Here is a 16133-nt window from a genome sequence, read left to right as displayed (position 1 = left end):
ATACAACCAACTGGCAATAGCAAGGGAGGATCAACACAAAACAACGTTTGCCACAGAATGGGGGATTTATGCGTATCGAGTTATGCCATTTGGCTTAACTAATGCACCAGCCACTTTCCAGAGGTTAATGACTCACACATTCAAGGAATACCTAAGAATATTCTTAGAAATTTACATGGATGACCTGTGTGTACACTCTCTTATGCAAGAGGAACATATGGACCATTTGCAAAAGGTCTTTGAAAAGTGCAAGACATATCGAATCTGTCTTAACCCAAAAAAGTGTGTATTTATGGTTAAGCAAGGATGAATCTTAGGACACATTGTCTCAAGAAATGGCATAACCACAGACCTAGACAAAGTCAAAGTTATTGTATACATGCCCAATCCTACTAATGCGAAACAAGTGCAATCCTTCATGGGACACTGTGGATATTATCGAAGATTTATATACATATATGCGGTTATCGCACACCCTCTGTATCGTTTGCTAGTCAAATTCGAGTGGACCAAGGAGTGTGAAACTTCATTCCAAAAGCTGAAGGAAAACCTTATATCAGCACCTGTACTAAAGGCACCAGATTGGGAAAAGATATTCCATGTGCACATTGATGCTTCAACATATGCCATTGGAAGTATTCTAGCTCAACCTGGAGACAGCACAATGGATTTTCCGGTTTGCTATGCGAGTCGACAGTTAAACAGTGCAGAAAATAACTACACAACCACCAAGAGGGAAGGGTTAGGAATGATTTATGCTGTAAAGAAATTTCAGCATTATTTGCTTGCAAACAAATTTGTGTTCTTCACAGATTATCAAGCTCTTTTGTACCTAGTAAATAAACCTTGCAATACAGGGAGAATCGTACGCTGGTTTATTATATTGCTGGAATTTGACTTCACAGTGGTGGTCAAAAAGGATAAAACCCATCTACGAGCAGATCATCTTTCAAGGATACACAACGGGGAAGCTCCTGAAGGAGTAGATGATGACATACTAGATGCTTATCTTTTCAACATTGAAATGGTACCCAAATGGTCTCAAGAAATTGTTAGCATTCTCTCCTTCGGAAGTGAGTTTGATAATACAAAATGCGGATCCAAACAACAAACAAAAAACTTCCAGTTGATAGCAGGACGGCTGTATCATCTTGAATCTGACCTAATCCTACGATTATGTATAAATCCGGAAGAATTCGAGTGCTACCTTGAAGAGGCACATGTCCAGGGTTGTGCATTGTTCAACAGTGAAGACACACCAAATACTGAAACAGTTAGGGGTTTACTGGCCAACTATGTATGCTGATACACATTCTTATGTTACCAATTGTACGATATGTAGTGTCAAATGACCAGTGGATCACGCAACTTTGTTTCAGGTAAACATAACACCTGCATGGAGTCAACATATCATTGACTTCTTAACCACTAGGACGTTCCCTGAGAACATCACAAGAGCACGGAAAAAATCTATAGAGCTAGAAGCTCGCGACTTTCAGTTAATTGGGAATCAACTCTATAAGCGGGGAAAGGACAATCAACTTAGAATCTGTGCAAGTGAAAGCGAATACCTGCTGATTCTAGAACATGCACATAGCGGAATAAGTGGAGGCCATTTTTCGAGCGATAAGATGGCAAAACTTGTCTTAACCGTAGGAATTTGGTGGCCTACATTGCACATGGATGTTGGAGAGTTCATAAAGCGTTGTGACGCATGTCAACGCACCAAGATGCCAATAAAAAGAGATGAGATGCCATTACAGCCAATGATGGGAGCAAGAGCATTTGCAAAATGGGACATTGATTTTGTGGGACCTATATCACCCCCTGCATATCGCACCCATACCCTATATATCATTGTGGCTACGGACTATCTCACAAAATGGGTCAAAGCCAAAGCAACACAAAAAGCTGATGCATGCACCACGGTACAATTTTTGTATGAGAATGTTTTTATACGTTACGGGTTACCAATAGAAATTGTCAGTGACCGAGGAACACATTTTCTCAATGAAGTCATTGAATATCTGCTAAAGGAATTCATGGTAATACACAGGAAATCCGCACCATACCATCCACAGGCCAATGGGCAAGCTGAGGCCACAAATAAAACACTATGCACGGTTCTCACTAAAGTAGTGTCGGAATCAAGAACAGATTGGGATCAGCAGCTACACTCAACACTATGGGCATACATGGTAGCTTACAAAACATCAATAGGAATAACACCATACAACATGGTATTTGGCCTAAATGCTATACTACCCATAGAGTTTTTAATCCCAAATCTACGAGTAGCAAAAAGCTTGGAATGGACAGGGCATGAGCTCTCTTCGAGGATTGATGATCTTGAAAAGCTAGATGAACTCCGCTTACGAGCTGTCGCTTCAATCTATGCTAAAAAGCAAAGAAAAAAGGAATTTTTTGACAAACATGTGCGTACCAAAGAGTTTAAAACATGTGATTACGTACTTGTTTATACCTTGAAGCAACATGCCAAGAAACTTAAAAAGCGAGGGATGGGACCATTTGTTATTAGTGATCTATCACAAAGTGGAGCTGTCAAGCTTGCTACATTAGTAGGTGAAGAAATGCTAAACTGGATTAGTGGATGTCGACTGAGGAGGTATCATCTACCACTCACACAAGAGATGCTCCAACAAATTCATGAAGGAAAAACAGTGAGTATGGGAGGAAGCTCAAGCCGAAGCACAAGAACGCATTGCAAAAAAACGGCTTCTGTGACAACAACAACAAAGTGGACCACCATTGAGAATAAATGCTATTCGACTGACGAAGTTGGAGGAGGAAACAATGGAGTCAATAATTACGGTAAAAGTGGGCAGCAATCAAGTTGAATCAACAGCATTGCTTGATTCGGGTGCTCAAGCAAATTTAATCTCTTACGGATTATACCAACAGCTCAAAGTCACAGATCAACTTCATCCTACTCCTCAAGTACTGGAAAGTAGCACATCACACCCATTGAAAACATTGGGATGGACTATATTGCATGTACAGATACATCAATATATTTACCCACATAAATTCTATGTGGTGACAGACACCAAATGATGTTGAGGCAACCTTGGCAAAAAGCATACAATGTGCAGATAGATTGGAAAGAAAAGGAGGTCAAAATTCAACATGAACATGAACAACAGGTGATAGCTTTTGCTCGGCAATACAAGCATGATCAATAGCAAGCCATGCAATCATTGGAAACAAAGCCCAAAGCACAAATGCCATTAAATAACATGATACCCACGACAAATAATCAAGTAAAATCCAACCATGCTAATTACAGACATATGAAGTCACCGGCCGCAATGCAAAGATCTAGGCTACCAAAACCCCGGAAACAAGTATCGATGCAGAAAGATAGAAATGACATGGTAGACAACAACAATGTAACAAAAGAATACTAGCAAAGCAAATGGTTCAACCACAACCCAGGGTCATAAAACAGATATGGATCCCAAAGAAAATGCTTAGCCATAACCCAATTTTCACTCACATTTGGATACCAAAGCAGAAGCAAAAGGAATTACCTTCAGTACAAGCAACAATGGAAAGCAGACAGCGGAATTTCAAAAAGGAAAACCGACATATGTGGATGCCGATGAAAGACAAACTAGCGGCAAACAAGAAAGAGCCAAACCATCTATAAAAATCGGCAGCAACAAAATACGAATGGAAAGCCAAGGTCATAAGGCCCATAGCCATTACATCCCAACCAATTCTATCCTTAGAAACATCTACGACTCCATCAACAGTTTCGGCAAAGCAATTGCCTTTTGCAAAAAAGACAATTAAACAGAGAGCAGCAGAGTTACAGTTGTTACTTGCAAAGAAAGCACGAAACCTTGACGGCGAATGCTAATAAGCATCTTGCTTATTCCCTTCTCTTACACAACATTAATTCTTCCATGCATTGACAGAGTATGCATAAAGTAGGGCCCCATTAATCGGCCAGGCATTAGCACAACTTTTTTTAACCTATGCATAAACCTTGTCGTCCGGAAGGACTCCGGCTAGGAGGGGGGGGAGGCATTCTAGAGGCACACTCAAATGCGGAACCAATGACACAAACAACAAAAAAAGGGCATGATTTTCGACTATTTTAAGGGTTGTTGTTTGATTGCAAAATTTTTTGGAGTAACCCAAGTACATATGCCCTTATACAGCATGAATCTACAGGTATATGGGGCCAAACGCTAAATCAAGCCCCTAGGTGTGTGTATATAAGTAGAAATAGCCATTTTTCAAGAAAAATATTGGTAAAACATAGAAATCCGGCCATAAAAATTGAATGTGAGTGTATATAATTTGTTGCTGTGATGTTTGTGATTTATTATGATTTTTGGGGATTTTTGGGTTTGATTTGCTATTTTCCTTTTAATTTTGCTAATTTTCGATAGAAAAACTTCAAAAAATACAAAAAGCAGGTGAAAAACAGTCGTAATGAAAAACAAGAATATGGTGATGATCAGTGACTATAGGACAACCTATGGTACAGTGGGGGTGCAATTATAAGACTGGAGCGGAAAGCGTGTTTTGGCCAGGTTTTGATCGAAATGCCAAATTTCTCGTAAACAGAGCAAATGGAGTCCAAATCAAGAAATTTTTGAGCCTAAATCGCATCTCGCAAGAAGATAGGAGCACATGTCAAATTTCATGAAAAGTGGTTCAGGGACCTTCATTATAAGAAATTTTCACCCCATTTTTAGCTCATTCTCACTATTGACTTTGTGGAGAGAGCTTCTGCGACCTAAAACGGATCGACCTTCTAGCAGCTTCTACGACGCGCACGGCTACCCAACGAGCTCCAGACATGAGAGGTAGGATCACCACCTTGAGCGTTTCGCGCATGTTTGTCATTATGTCACGAAAACTAGCGTAGGGGTCATACACAAAGCGAGCGGTAGAGACCTACAAGTAGAGACGGCGGCCTAACGGCTAACCCGAAAGCAACAAGACTTCATCGACAACGTACCCTAGTCTAGGAGACCAGTCCTAGATGTCCAAAGGCAGTAGGAAACCATCGGGAAAAACCCTAATTCCCAGAAAACCGCAAGAGGCCACCAAAGGGGAAATCGGCGAAACAGCGACCAAATGCTACCAAAATTCATGGGTAGTAGCATCTCGACATGCTCGGCAAGTCTATATGACCCGCATGACCAAAAAGTGACCCGAAGCGGCACTAAACTTCAGAAACGTCATCAGACACACAAAGCGTCAAATTGCACTTGCGGCCAACCCGCAAGTCCGTTTGCCACCAAACTTCACGAGCGGCTTTCCTAGACCATCAACAACCAAATCCTATGGTGGTAGACCACCACAAATCATCAAAGGTATGTAAACGCAACCACGGGTGCTTCTAGAGCGATAAATTGCCAAATGGATCTCCAATGAAGCCAAAGTCGACGGAAACCATACGGCAAGGATCCCCAAGGGATCGGGAAGCTGGGGAGACCAACATCGAGAAATTTCATCGCTAAAAAGCACTCCAAAAGTCAAAAAACGACTCGGAGGCTCTGAAGTCCACACATGGAGTTATACTCTATCCATTTGACTTTTTTGTTGAAATTAGGCTCAAAAGGGACTTAGGGGGGCAAAGGGCAAGCACTGGGAGCACTAGCACTGAAAAAATCACCAGGAGACATCCTACACATAGGATGTCTCAAGGGCACTTTTTGGCACAAACTCCAACATCTTTTATCATGCACATGTTCTCAATGACATTTACAAGCCATACACCAAGTTTCATCACATTTGGACCAAGTTTGACCTCATATGCATGGAAAAACGCAAAATTACGGCATAGAAGCAATAATGGGCCAAAGACCTACCAAATCTTGTCCAAATCCCATGAAACTTGCACAACACATTCACCAACACATCAGCAAACAATCTGTGTGGTCAGGGAGAAAAAATGATGAAATAGACATCCTACGCGTAGGATGTCTAATTGACCTTTTTGACATGCAAGGGATGTTTTATCATTCCAGATCCAATTACCTCATCATCAAGAGCCCATATGTCAAGTTTGAAGCCATTCTAATCACTGTTGACCCTCAACACCTTCAAGATACACTTTTTGAGCCCAAAAATACCTCACAGAGCCTTACAAGCATCAAATCTTGTCCAAATTCAAATCCAAGAACATGGCCATGTTCCATAGGCCAAGGACAACCCACAGAACAAGTTTCATGTAATTTTGATGAAAAAGACATCCTACGTGTAGGATGTCTCAAGCATAAATTTAGCCTTCTGTGCAAAGAATGAGAGTCATGGGAGCCAAGACCATGGTGCAATGAGCCCATATACCAATTTTTAACCCATTTGGACATCAATTGCTACCTATGATGGACATTCTACCCAAATTGTGACCTAAAACCTGATTCAGCCCAAAAAATCAACTTTTTTGATATCCAAATTCAAATCCAAGCCTATAGCCATGTTCCATGAGCCCTACACTACCTGCATGTCAAGTATGAACCAATTCTGATGGAAAAGACATCCTATGCGTAGGATGTCTAGATGGAAATTTTGACCAGATTTGCACTGTGAGCACATGCACAGCTTCACAAGTTTCTTTTAAGCTTTAATTTCAATTTTCAAGTCATTTGGATAAGTAAAACTCAGTTTCGCAGCTAATATGGAAAAAACGCTAACTTCGGACTACTGAGTGCAACAAGATCTATGGAAGCCTCGAAGTCACCGGCAAAGAGGAAAAGAATGACCATCAAAGATTATCTGGATGAAGTGGAACCCTTTGTCATTCCAGAGGGAACACTAAAGCCCACCAGCACTTGGATACAAGAAGATTTGTTAGAGTCAAATGACCTAAAGATCTACCAGGGAGTGTTCAAAGACAATGAAGGCAATGTAATAGAGCTACCAATGCTGCCAAGAGAACTCAATGAATTTGTACAAAGAAAAATGGCCGGCTACTTGGAGAAAATTGACCTCCACAACTACTTCAAAGCACTACCAGCAGGAGTGGACATCAAAAGAGTATGGGAGTTTGTAACAAGCATCAAAGAGGATGGAGTGGCCAAGGTAGCAGATTTACAAGGCAGACCAGATACAGAGATCATAATAATGGAGCGGGTTGTAGCCCATGCACTAGACCTCTCCAATGAGGGGGACAGTGTAACAAAAAGAAGGGATGAAGTCAAGGTGTAAAAGGAGAAAAAGGCAAATTACACCTTTGAAGACATTGCCAACCCAAAGGTGGCAATTATGAGCTAGTTGTACAACCAGTACTTCCACATGTGCACGAAGAGGCCACAGAAGTACAGGATGCCGCCAGGTGCAATTGCCACAACATTTACTTGGGCAATGACGAAGGGCACCCCAAAGATAATCAACTATGCGGCATACATACATGACAGCTTAGTAAAGATGGGCAACAAAAAGCCAACATACATAGTGCCAGGAGAACTCATCACCAAGGTGGTTTATGGGGCACTACAAGTTAAAGGAAGGTGGCCTGACCCCCATCTCAGAATGATTGGCTGAGAATCAAAGAAGACAAGGAAGATGAGCCGCAAAGGGCACCAAGGGTGGCTACGAGGTTGAAGAGACGGCTGGATCCAGTTGGAGAGAAGCAACCCGAGCAGAAGAAAGGAAAGAAGGAGTTTGCTCAAGTGTCGGCCAAAGAAACCAGGTCTCAGAAAGCGGCAAGACTCGAGAGGCTGATGGAGAGTTTCCGAGCAGAAAGAGCCCTCAAGGGTGATTTAAACAACCTCTGGAAGCCATCTCTCGAGTCTATGTCCGGATCTTCGAGAAGAGTGCAAAGGGACCTCTTTGAAGATTATATCAATAATTTCGAGATTCTTGATGCTGCAGTGGAAAACATTCCCCATGTCCCTTTCACCGAGGAGGAAGTAGAGCAGATAAGGCAGACACTGCTAGATGAACAAGAAAGCCAAGAAAGAGAAAGAAAACAAAAGCAGACAGGGACTTAAAGGGCAAACCGGTAGCTTTACCAGATAGCCCTAAACCCAGCCCACAGCCATCTCCACCAGAAGATAAGGAGGCTGAGGACAAACAAGATGAAAGGCAAGCTGAGGAGCAAGAGCAAAGGCAAGAACCTGAGCCAAAGGAAGAGTCTAAGCAAAAAGGATTATATGAGGCCTACTACGCATTTTTGGACCTACTAGCTACAGGCTATACAAGGGAAGAAGCCGCCAGAGTTGCATTCGACTTGGCGAGGACAGGGCATAAAGAACAGATGCAAGGCATCCGGCTAGTGGAGCTAAAAGAAATTGCTACCGACACGGTAGACCTGCACCCGCCCTCGAATGACTGGGACGTGGTGATGACAAAGCTAGCTGCATTGCGAGCACAATCCATGGCTTCAGAGGAAGAAGTGACAACTCTCAAGGCCAATGAAGAACAGATCAAAAAGGAGGTAGATTCTCTGCAAACACAAAGCCAAAGGCAAAAAGAGAGAGAAGATGACCTGCAAGCCATCTTGGCAACGGCTCTACAAAACTTCCAAGCAATGGAAGAAGAAAATGAGGCAACAACAAAAAGAATACAAGCAGCTGAAGAAGAGTGTCTGCAGCTCAGCAAGTCATTGTGAGATGCCGAAAGAGAAAGCTGGCCGAAGAATTGAAAGAAGTAGAGGCCATGAGAAATGCCAAAGAAAAAGCAGAGATAGAACAAGAAGCAAGCCTGGATGAGGTCCTTGAGCTCAAGGACCAACTAAAAGTCAAAGATCAAACCATCTAGAGGCTGCGAGTATCACCTACTAGAGTCAGAGCTACGAGCTCGACACAAATCATTTCCGAGAGTCAACTTTATGAAGAGCAAATGCAAGAACTCCTTCTGACTCTCGAGAAAAAGCAGAGGTTAATGATGGCTGAAGGTTCTAATGCAAACAAGAATGGAGGAGGGCCAAAAAGCCCTGCAAGAAGAAGTGGAAAACATAAAGAAAAAGCTCGAGGAGGCGGAAAGAGTAAACGCTGAACTTAATGACCTCCTCGTGCATATGGGCGGAGAAGCTGAAGCGGAAAAGCAAACACTCCTCAGGCAAATTGAGGAGTTGAAAGGCCAGGAAGGAGGAGAAGCAGAAAGCTCAGAGCCAGCCGCCAATGAGGGCATCAACCTCGAAAATGTGGCAGATCCTGTGGACACACACACGCAAGAGGAAATCATAGCAAGATCCTCTCAAGAGCCACAAAATCTAACACAAGAAGAGGAGGAAAAATTGCGTAAGGCAATAGAGGAAGAGCTAAGAGAAAGCACGAAGGAAGCCTGGAGATGGGAGTAGAGGGTTGTCAAATCTATGACAATTCAGAAGATCGACGCCATCAATCTCAGGCGCGAGAGGCTTCAACCCTCTCTCCCATATCCATTGCTAAAATATGAGGCAGCAACAATAAACAAGCGGATCAGAGAAGAGCCAACGGAACCTCTCTACAATGCAGACACCTCAAAGCCAGAAGAAGCTAAGCTTATAGTGGATTCTCATCCAAAGTGGAGGAAGGCTTGGCTTACAAAGTACCCACAATACCTAATCCACCTGGTAGAGGCACCTAAAGATATCAGAGACAATCTCAGCTTCTGTCCCCTACCAAGGGTTAAGACGTGGAAGGCACAACAAATTTTGCAAAGAAGCCAACCCACTTGGCTGAATTACCCAAAGCTGTCGGGCGTGAAGGCAGGTGAGAGAATAAGTGTCCAATACATGGTGAAAACCCTAACGGACGCCATAAAGTTGTTCCACTGGCTCACCTGACCTTACATGCATTATGATGAGGAAGATTTGCAGAACCATCTTAGCAGTGTTCGAGACCTTCAAGCCAGGCCAGGTGACCGACAGCATATTCTTCTTCTAGGATACATACAGATGTGCTTATGATCTGTCAGGTCAGCCTTCCATGGAGGTGATACATGCGCTATATCAAAGAATCATGTTTCTACCATCCTATCACCTACAGGCTTTTGAAGAAGCATTCTATACGGGGTTCTTCATCATGAATATAGATATCTTTGGCCCAACAATGCTGAACCTACATGCCACGTACGAATCACTGCTAAAGATGCGGGAAACGATCAGATGAAGCAGCAGATCAAGGCCATGTCGGGGACGACATGAGCAAGGAGGGGGGGAGTGTTAGAAGCTGGACACACCCCACGGCATCTAACTACTCGGAGGACTATTATTTTTGTAATTATTCATTCATTAAGGAAAACCCAATTTTTCACCTTGTAATTATTGGGACTTACAGAAGTTTCCAGATTGTATCCCAGTTTTGATAGTTAGATTGAGTAGATGGTTAATTTTGTAACTTAAGGGTTTGAGAAGTTGTAAGGTATATATACCACTTTTTGACCTTAATGCAAAACCTTTTGTCATTTCAAACAAGTTTGAAGTCTGTGAGTGAGCTACTGTGTACGAGAGAGAGAGTGTGAGCTTCGTCTTGACGCTACGTGTGCTTTGGTGGTCGGAATCGAGTGCGAAGAAGTGCAGCGTGTTGCCCCTGACTAGAGCTACACGCCAATACCAGCATTGTGCGCGTACGGTCCGGCTTTGCGAGCTCCTTCTACGAGCTTCATCGGTTGTTTGGGTGAGCATACGTTGTCCGATTTTGCATTGCATCATATCCATGCGTTCACATTGAGTAGAACTACACATTAGGCACTTTAGATTTTGAAAACAAAGACCTGCACATTTCGGCCAGACATTCTACGTGTTTCTGCACCGGGTGTCTTGGGTCGGGATTTTGGTTCATAGACCTTAGGGAGAGTGACCTATTGGTATTAGTAGGGTCTCCTTCAAGTTCTATGGTGTTTCGAGATTGTTTGATGGGTGTTCGGCTCTAGAAAGCATTGTAGGAAGTTTCCTCTCTTGCACTTTTGAAGGCTGTGACTTAGACAATTGGTAGAGACCTCTGTAGGAATTAGTTAGGAGTCGGTCGAGTGTAGGTTGACACCTTATACTTGCTTCCACGCACCTGTGGGTCGAGCTTCGTCCTTAGCTGACATTACATGTTAGGTGAGTTCTCGCTGTGCTGACGTCTGTCGAGGCGTATCCGTCCAACAATTCCCAACATCACGTGCACTTTCTTTTTACCGTTCCTTACTGTAAGCATATTTGCTTCCCAATTATGATTTACCCTCGCTTGTCGTAACCAGGGTCTCCCCAAGATAATGTGATAATCCTGATTATGATCTTCAATATTTAAGGCTACTATGGAAACGGAAAAAGATAAGCCCCCCACATCCAAGACAATGCCTCGAAGTAAACCCACTGGTTGCACTCTTCTTTGATCTGCCATGCAGACTACAAAGGGTGCATGCTCCCAATCACTAAGGCCAAAACGCTCACAAGCTTCTTGAGTAATAATGTTTACTCCCGCTCCTCCATCCAATAGTACCTTGTCAATGTATGTTCCATGGTATCTAACTGAAAGCTCCAGAATGCGGGTATCCATGATCCTATTTGTCGACAACAGGGTTGAATCATCCTCCTCGCTTTCAACTTTCCCAATGGCGACTTCCCTCAGCTCTGTGGACGTTTGTCGCAGCAATGCATTATAAAAATTAGGGACCAATGTCAGCAATGAACCCAGAGATACTTGTAGTGGCGATGTGAGAACCTCTTTCCAAACTAATTCCAATCCTCTTCGTCTCTAGTATCATTCTTATTTCCAGCTTTTCCTTCCTTTATTTCCAGGCCCACAATCGATGGTCTTGATAACTTCACTGGTGGTGCGGATTGTGGCAACCAGGACACAGTCTTTTTCCGCACTTCTTCTTGAGCCGTCCAATCCGGAATCTGTACATCGAGTGTTGGAACCACATTTTTACCTGATCGTGTGATTAATGAAACCACTGGATCAGACTCCTCCAATCCTTCAATCTGAACCATAGCCACACTAGGTTGTTTCCCTGCAGCCTGCTTCTTCCGATCATATTCCATAGCTTCAGTACACTAAGATCGCCAGTGTTCATCCCCTAAACAGAAAAGGCAGGTCTTGGGTCGATTAGGATCTCGGCCACCTCTCCCGCGACCTCGTCCTCCCCCTTGACCCTGTCCTCCAACTTGAACTTGCAAAGGCGTCTCTGATGTATGAGCATGAGCCATCGCCACAGCAGGCTCTTGTCCCTGCCCTATCTGTGGTTGTTGCCAGGTAGAAGAGTCTCCTCGACTCCGACGACCCCGGCCATTGAAATAACATTCCACTGTATTATGAGTATTGGTTGTGCAAATCGCACACCGCTTATGAGTCATTGCGCACTCTTGAGCAGCATGGCCCGGATTCCGACACTGGGTACACCATAGTTCCTTCAGACTTTTAGCCACCGCAGCCGATTCTGACGATCCAGATGAAGCACCTTTCCCGTGATGCAGGGATTTTTTTGAGGTTTCTCTTCCGATTCCTTCCCCCAATCGCTGTTTCCTGAGTCTGAGGAATCTGATACTGCAGACTCCGACTCCGAACTATCACTGGCACTGTCTTGCGACTTCCGATGAGATTCTTCCTGTCTTTTTTCTTTGATTTCTTTGGAGATTCCGTATCCTCTAAAGCTTCTCCTGCTACTACAGCCCTAGCAATTACATTATCCAGTGGAGTAGTTACCTTATCCACTGTTTCCATAGCCGTTCTGAGATCCTTGTTGAGCCCCCGCAAAAAATAATCATTCAGCACCTCTGTTGCCGGCCTTTGAGCCTGAGGTACCCTCTACAAAAGCATCCGAAATTTGCAGCATAATCCTCCACTGGCAATGACTTCTGCCGCAGCGTTCGAAGCTTTTCCAAATGTTGAGGGACTATCTTTTCCGTTCTAAACCTTCGTAGAAACGCTCTGGATCCGTCAACATACGTCTGAAAATGATCATCAGGTTATTCGGACAACCATTTCGCCGCTTTCCCCGAGAGTGTAGATTCAAACACTGATTGTTGATGGAGAGGAATCACCACCCCAGGATGATTTAATCCATAAGCTTTATTGAATTGGCACAATTGTGCATCCGGGTCTTTGCTCGAAAGACCTCGAAACCGACTATACTTAATCTGAGGATGAGCCATCACCCCTTGCCCAGCTGTACCTCCTCCAGGAAAAAGTTGACGAGCACTAGGAGGTGGAGATAGTGGTTGAGACACCCCCGGACTGCTTACCGGAGACGGTGGTGGGGCAACCTGTGTGGGTGAGGGTGAACGTACGAAAGGAGGACATGACTGACTGTGTGGAGTATGCCTCGCTCGCCGCAACCACCTACCCCGCACCGGGCTTGGTGATGGAGATACAGATTCCTCAATCTGCGGCGGTGAAGAAAAAACAAATTCATCCGAACCACCTCTCCTCCGACGTTGACGGGAGCAAAGCGAACCCCGAACCCCCGACGGCCTCTAAAACACCGGGGACCGAATGGCGCGCCTCGAGCCTGTCATGGTAGAGCAAACAGGGGGCAGCACCTAGCTTCAGCGGCTAGGACGCAAACAACACACGACCATAACAAAGTTTTCATCCAAGAGAGATGGATGCTTGGGAGTAATGATGAAGAGGAAAGGGAATAAGATCAAGTGAGAGAGAGAGAGAGAGAGAGAGAGAGAGAGAGAGAGAGAGAGAGAGAGTGAGGGAGGGGGTATAGCGGCTTAGTACTTAGGCACCATAAAAGGATGGCGAATCCGCACACCCTTCACACATACACAAGCTCACTTCAAAACACAAGACTAGGTGGCGATTCCGCATACCTCACATGGGCAAAACATTGCAAGAAAACATACTCACAAAACCTCAAGCTTTATTTAGAGAATAAGGCGATGAAATGGGGAGCATAGGGTAGGGGAATGAGAAGGGAGAGAGTGGTAGAGCACATGGCGGATAGGTGGGAGTTGATGGCGAAGACTCGCACGAGGATTATGGCCATCATCCTTCATTTAGTTGCCCTTCATCTTCCATAGCCAAGGGTGTAGAGGTCATGCTCAAGACAAGCATGGTGATTGCGGTGATGGTGATGGTGTGGGTGTGTGTGTGTGCACTAGGCACACACAGTGCATAGTGTGTTCTTTGGTGATGATGTGTGTTTTTTGTGTGATGGTGACCCCTCTTTATATAGGGGAGGAGGGGGGGAGAAATTCTAGAATTTAGAAATGAAGAAATCATTATCTACATAGGCCATGTGACTGTGGGGCCCACTTGTCTGGCTGTGTGTATATGTGCCAGAACAGTAGTCTCATGAGAGAGACTAAGAGAGAGAGATGGGTAGATGAAAAAAAAGTGAGAGGTGACATGGAGAATAAAGTAATTACAAGAGGGGAGAGAGGGGAGTGTGCTCAGAGGTGAATCTGTGTGCAGATGCGTGTGAACACAAGAAAAATCAGGTAACCACCGGGTGGGGATGGGTCTGTGGGTACCTTTTTCAGTGAAACTGAGTGTGTGTGAGTGTGGGGGAGGTTATTTAGCTACAAGACAAGAGACATGGCGCCCTTTAGAGAGAGAGGGGGGTATTTGGGTCATGGGATATGATAGGAGAGAGAAAGAGGGGGTGGGGTATACTATTTTGGAAGATAGGGTAAGTTGCATGTGAGTTAGGGTGCATTATTGGTGAGTTATAATGAATTATTGGTGAGAGGTGGGGTAGCTTGAGGGGAGAGAGAAAGGAGAAAGGACAAAGGGAAGAGAGAGGGGGTTGACCTTTTGAGTGGAGGAGAGGAAAAGGGACACCCGGTGGGGCATCAGTGAAGAAAAAGGAGGCAAGGTGGGGATGGGCTACCCCGCAGGCATGAGGTGGCCTATTTTACCTTTCTTATATATTTACATAATCATACTTTATTTTTTCTTACTTTTTCCAATTCCTTTTATCACTCCCTCCATAAGAGGGGGTTTTCATGGGGTGGGGACGAGAGAAGAGGGGTATGGGAGCTTGGTTTGTGAAAAGCCCCCATCAGTAGCCCTCCCCTTTTGGCTAGAGGCATTCATGTCTCTAGCTCATATGTTTGATCATTATCGTCGGAGGTGGCGGCTGATGGTGTGTCCTCCTCTGGAATGTCAATTAGTGGAGCCTGGTCAAATCAAAGAAAATAAGGTTTAAGTCGCCAACCATTTACCCTGGTTTTATGAGGTTTTCCATCAGCCTCCATAAGCTGGTAGCTTCCATTGGCATACTTTTTCCTAATGATAAAAGGGCCTTCCCATCGGAGCAAGAGTTTCTTATCCTTGTGCGTGTCGAAGCGATTGTCGTAGCGGAGCACCAACATTCCTTTCTTCAATTCTTTTTTCCGGAGATGCTCGTTAAAGCTAAGCCGTCTATGCTCTGCTTGTGCTGCATAATAATTTATTGCTTCTTCTCTGTCCAGCTGCAGTCTTTCCAAGTTGATGATGTGATCTCTCAAATGCATGTTGGGTTGTTGAAGTTGGCTTGCCATTCATCTGAGACTTTGTAGTTGCACTTCAATGGGCAAGATTGCTTCCTTACCAAATACTAGATGATACAGTGTGAATCCCAAGGATGTACGAAATGAAGTTTTGTAGGCCCATAAAGCTGGTAGTAGATACTTATCCCAGTCTCCAGGATGATTGTTTACCTGCTTGGTAATAATTTTAGAAACCATTCCATTTACCTTTTCAACTAGGCCATTACATTGAGGGTAATATGGTGAAGAGTGCCTCCTTGTAATGCCCAGTTTCTGTATTAATTCTCCTACCAAGTCTGCTCTGAAACCTGGCCCTCTATCAGAGATGATCTCCAAAGGTGTGCCAAACCTACAACATATGTGCTCGTAGATAAATTTAGCTACCTCTACCGCTGTGATTCTAGTGGTGGCTGTAGCCTCTGCCCATCTAGTCATGTAGTCGACCCCCATGATAATGTAGAATTTTCCTGAGTTGGCCCTAGGTAATGGCCCAATGGCATCGATACCCCATTTTTCAAATGGGCCATATGAGAGAATAGGTGTCTGTGGTTCAGGCATAAGTGACCTAGTGCCGGCCTTTTGACACAACTTACATGTTTTGCACCAGTGGTGTACATCACGGTTGAGGCTAGGCCATATGAAGCCTGCTTGCAAGATTTTCCTACTTGTTATGTCTAGGGCAAAGTGACCACCACAAACCCCGTCGTTACAGCTAGCAATTACTCACGTGATTTCCTGAGAGAGAGGGACCTTC

Source organism: Adiantum capillus-veneris, chromosome 4, assembly GCF_014529385.1.
Source record: "Adiantum capillus-veneris isolate H3 chromosome 4, ASM1452938v2, whole genome shotgun sequence".
Classification (NCBI taxonomy): domain Eukaryota; kingdom Viridiplantae; phylum Streptophyta; class Polypodiopsida; order Polypodiales; family Pteridaceae; genus Adiantum; species Adiantum capillus-veneris.
The sequence above is the reverse complement of the archived record's forward strand: the minus strand, read 5'-3'. Positions refer to the sequence as shown.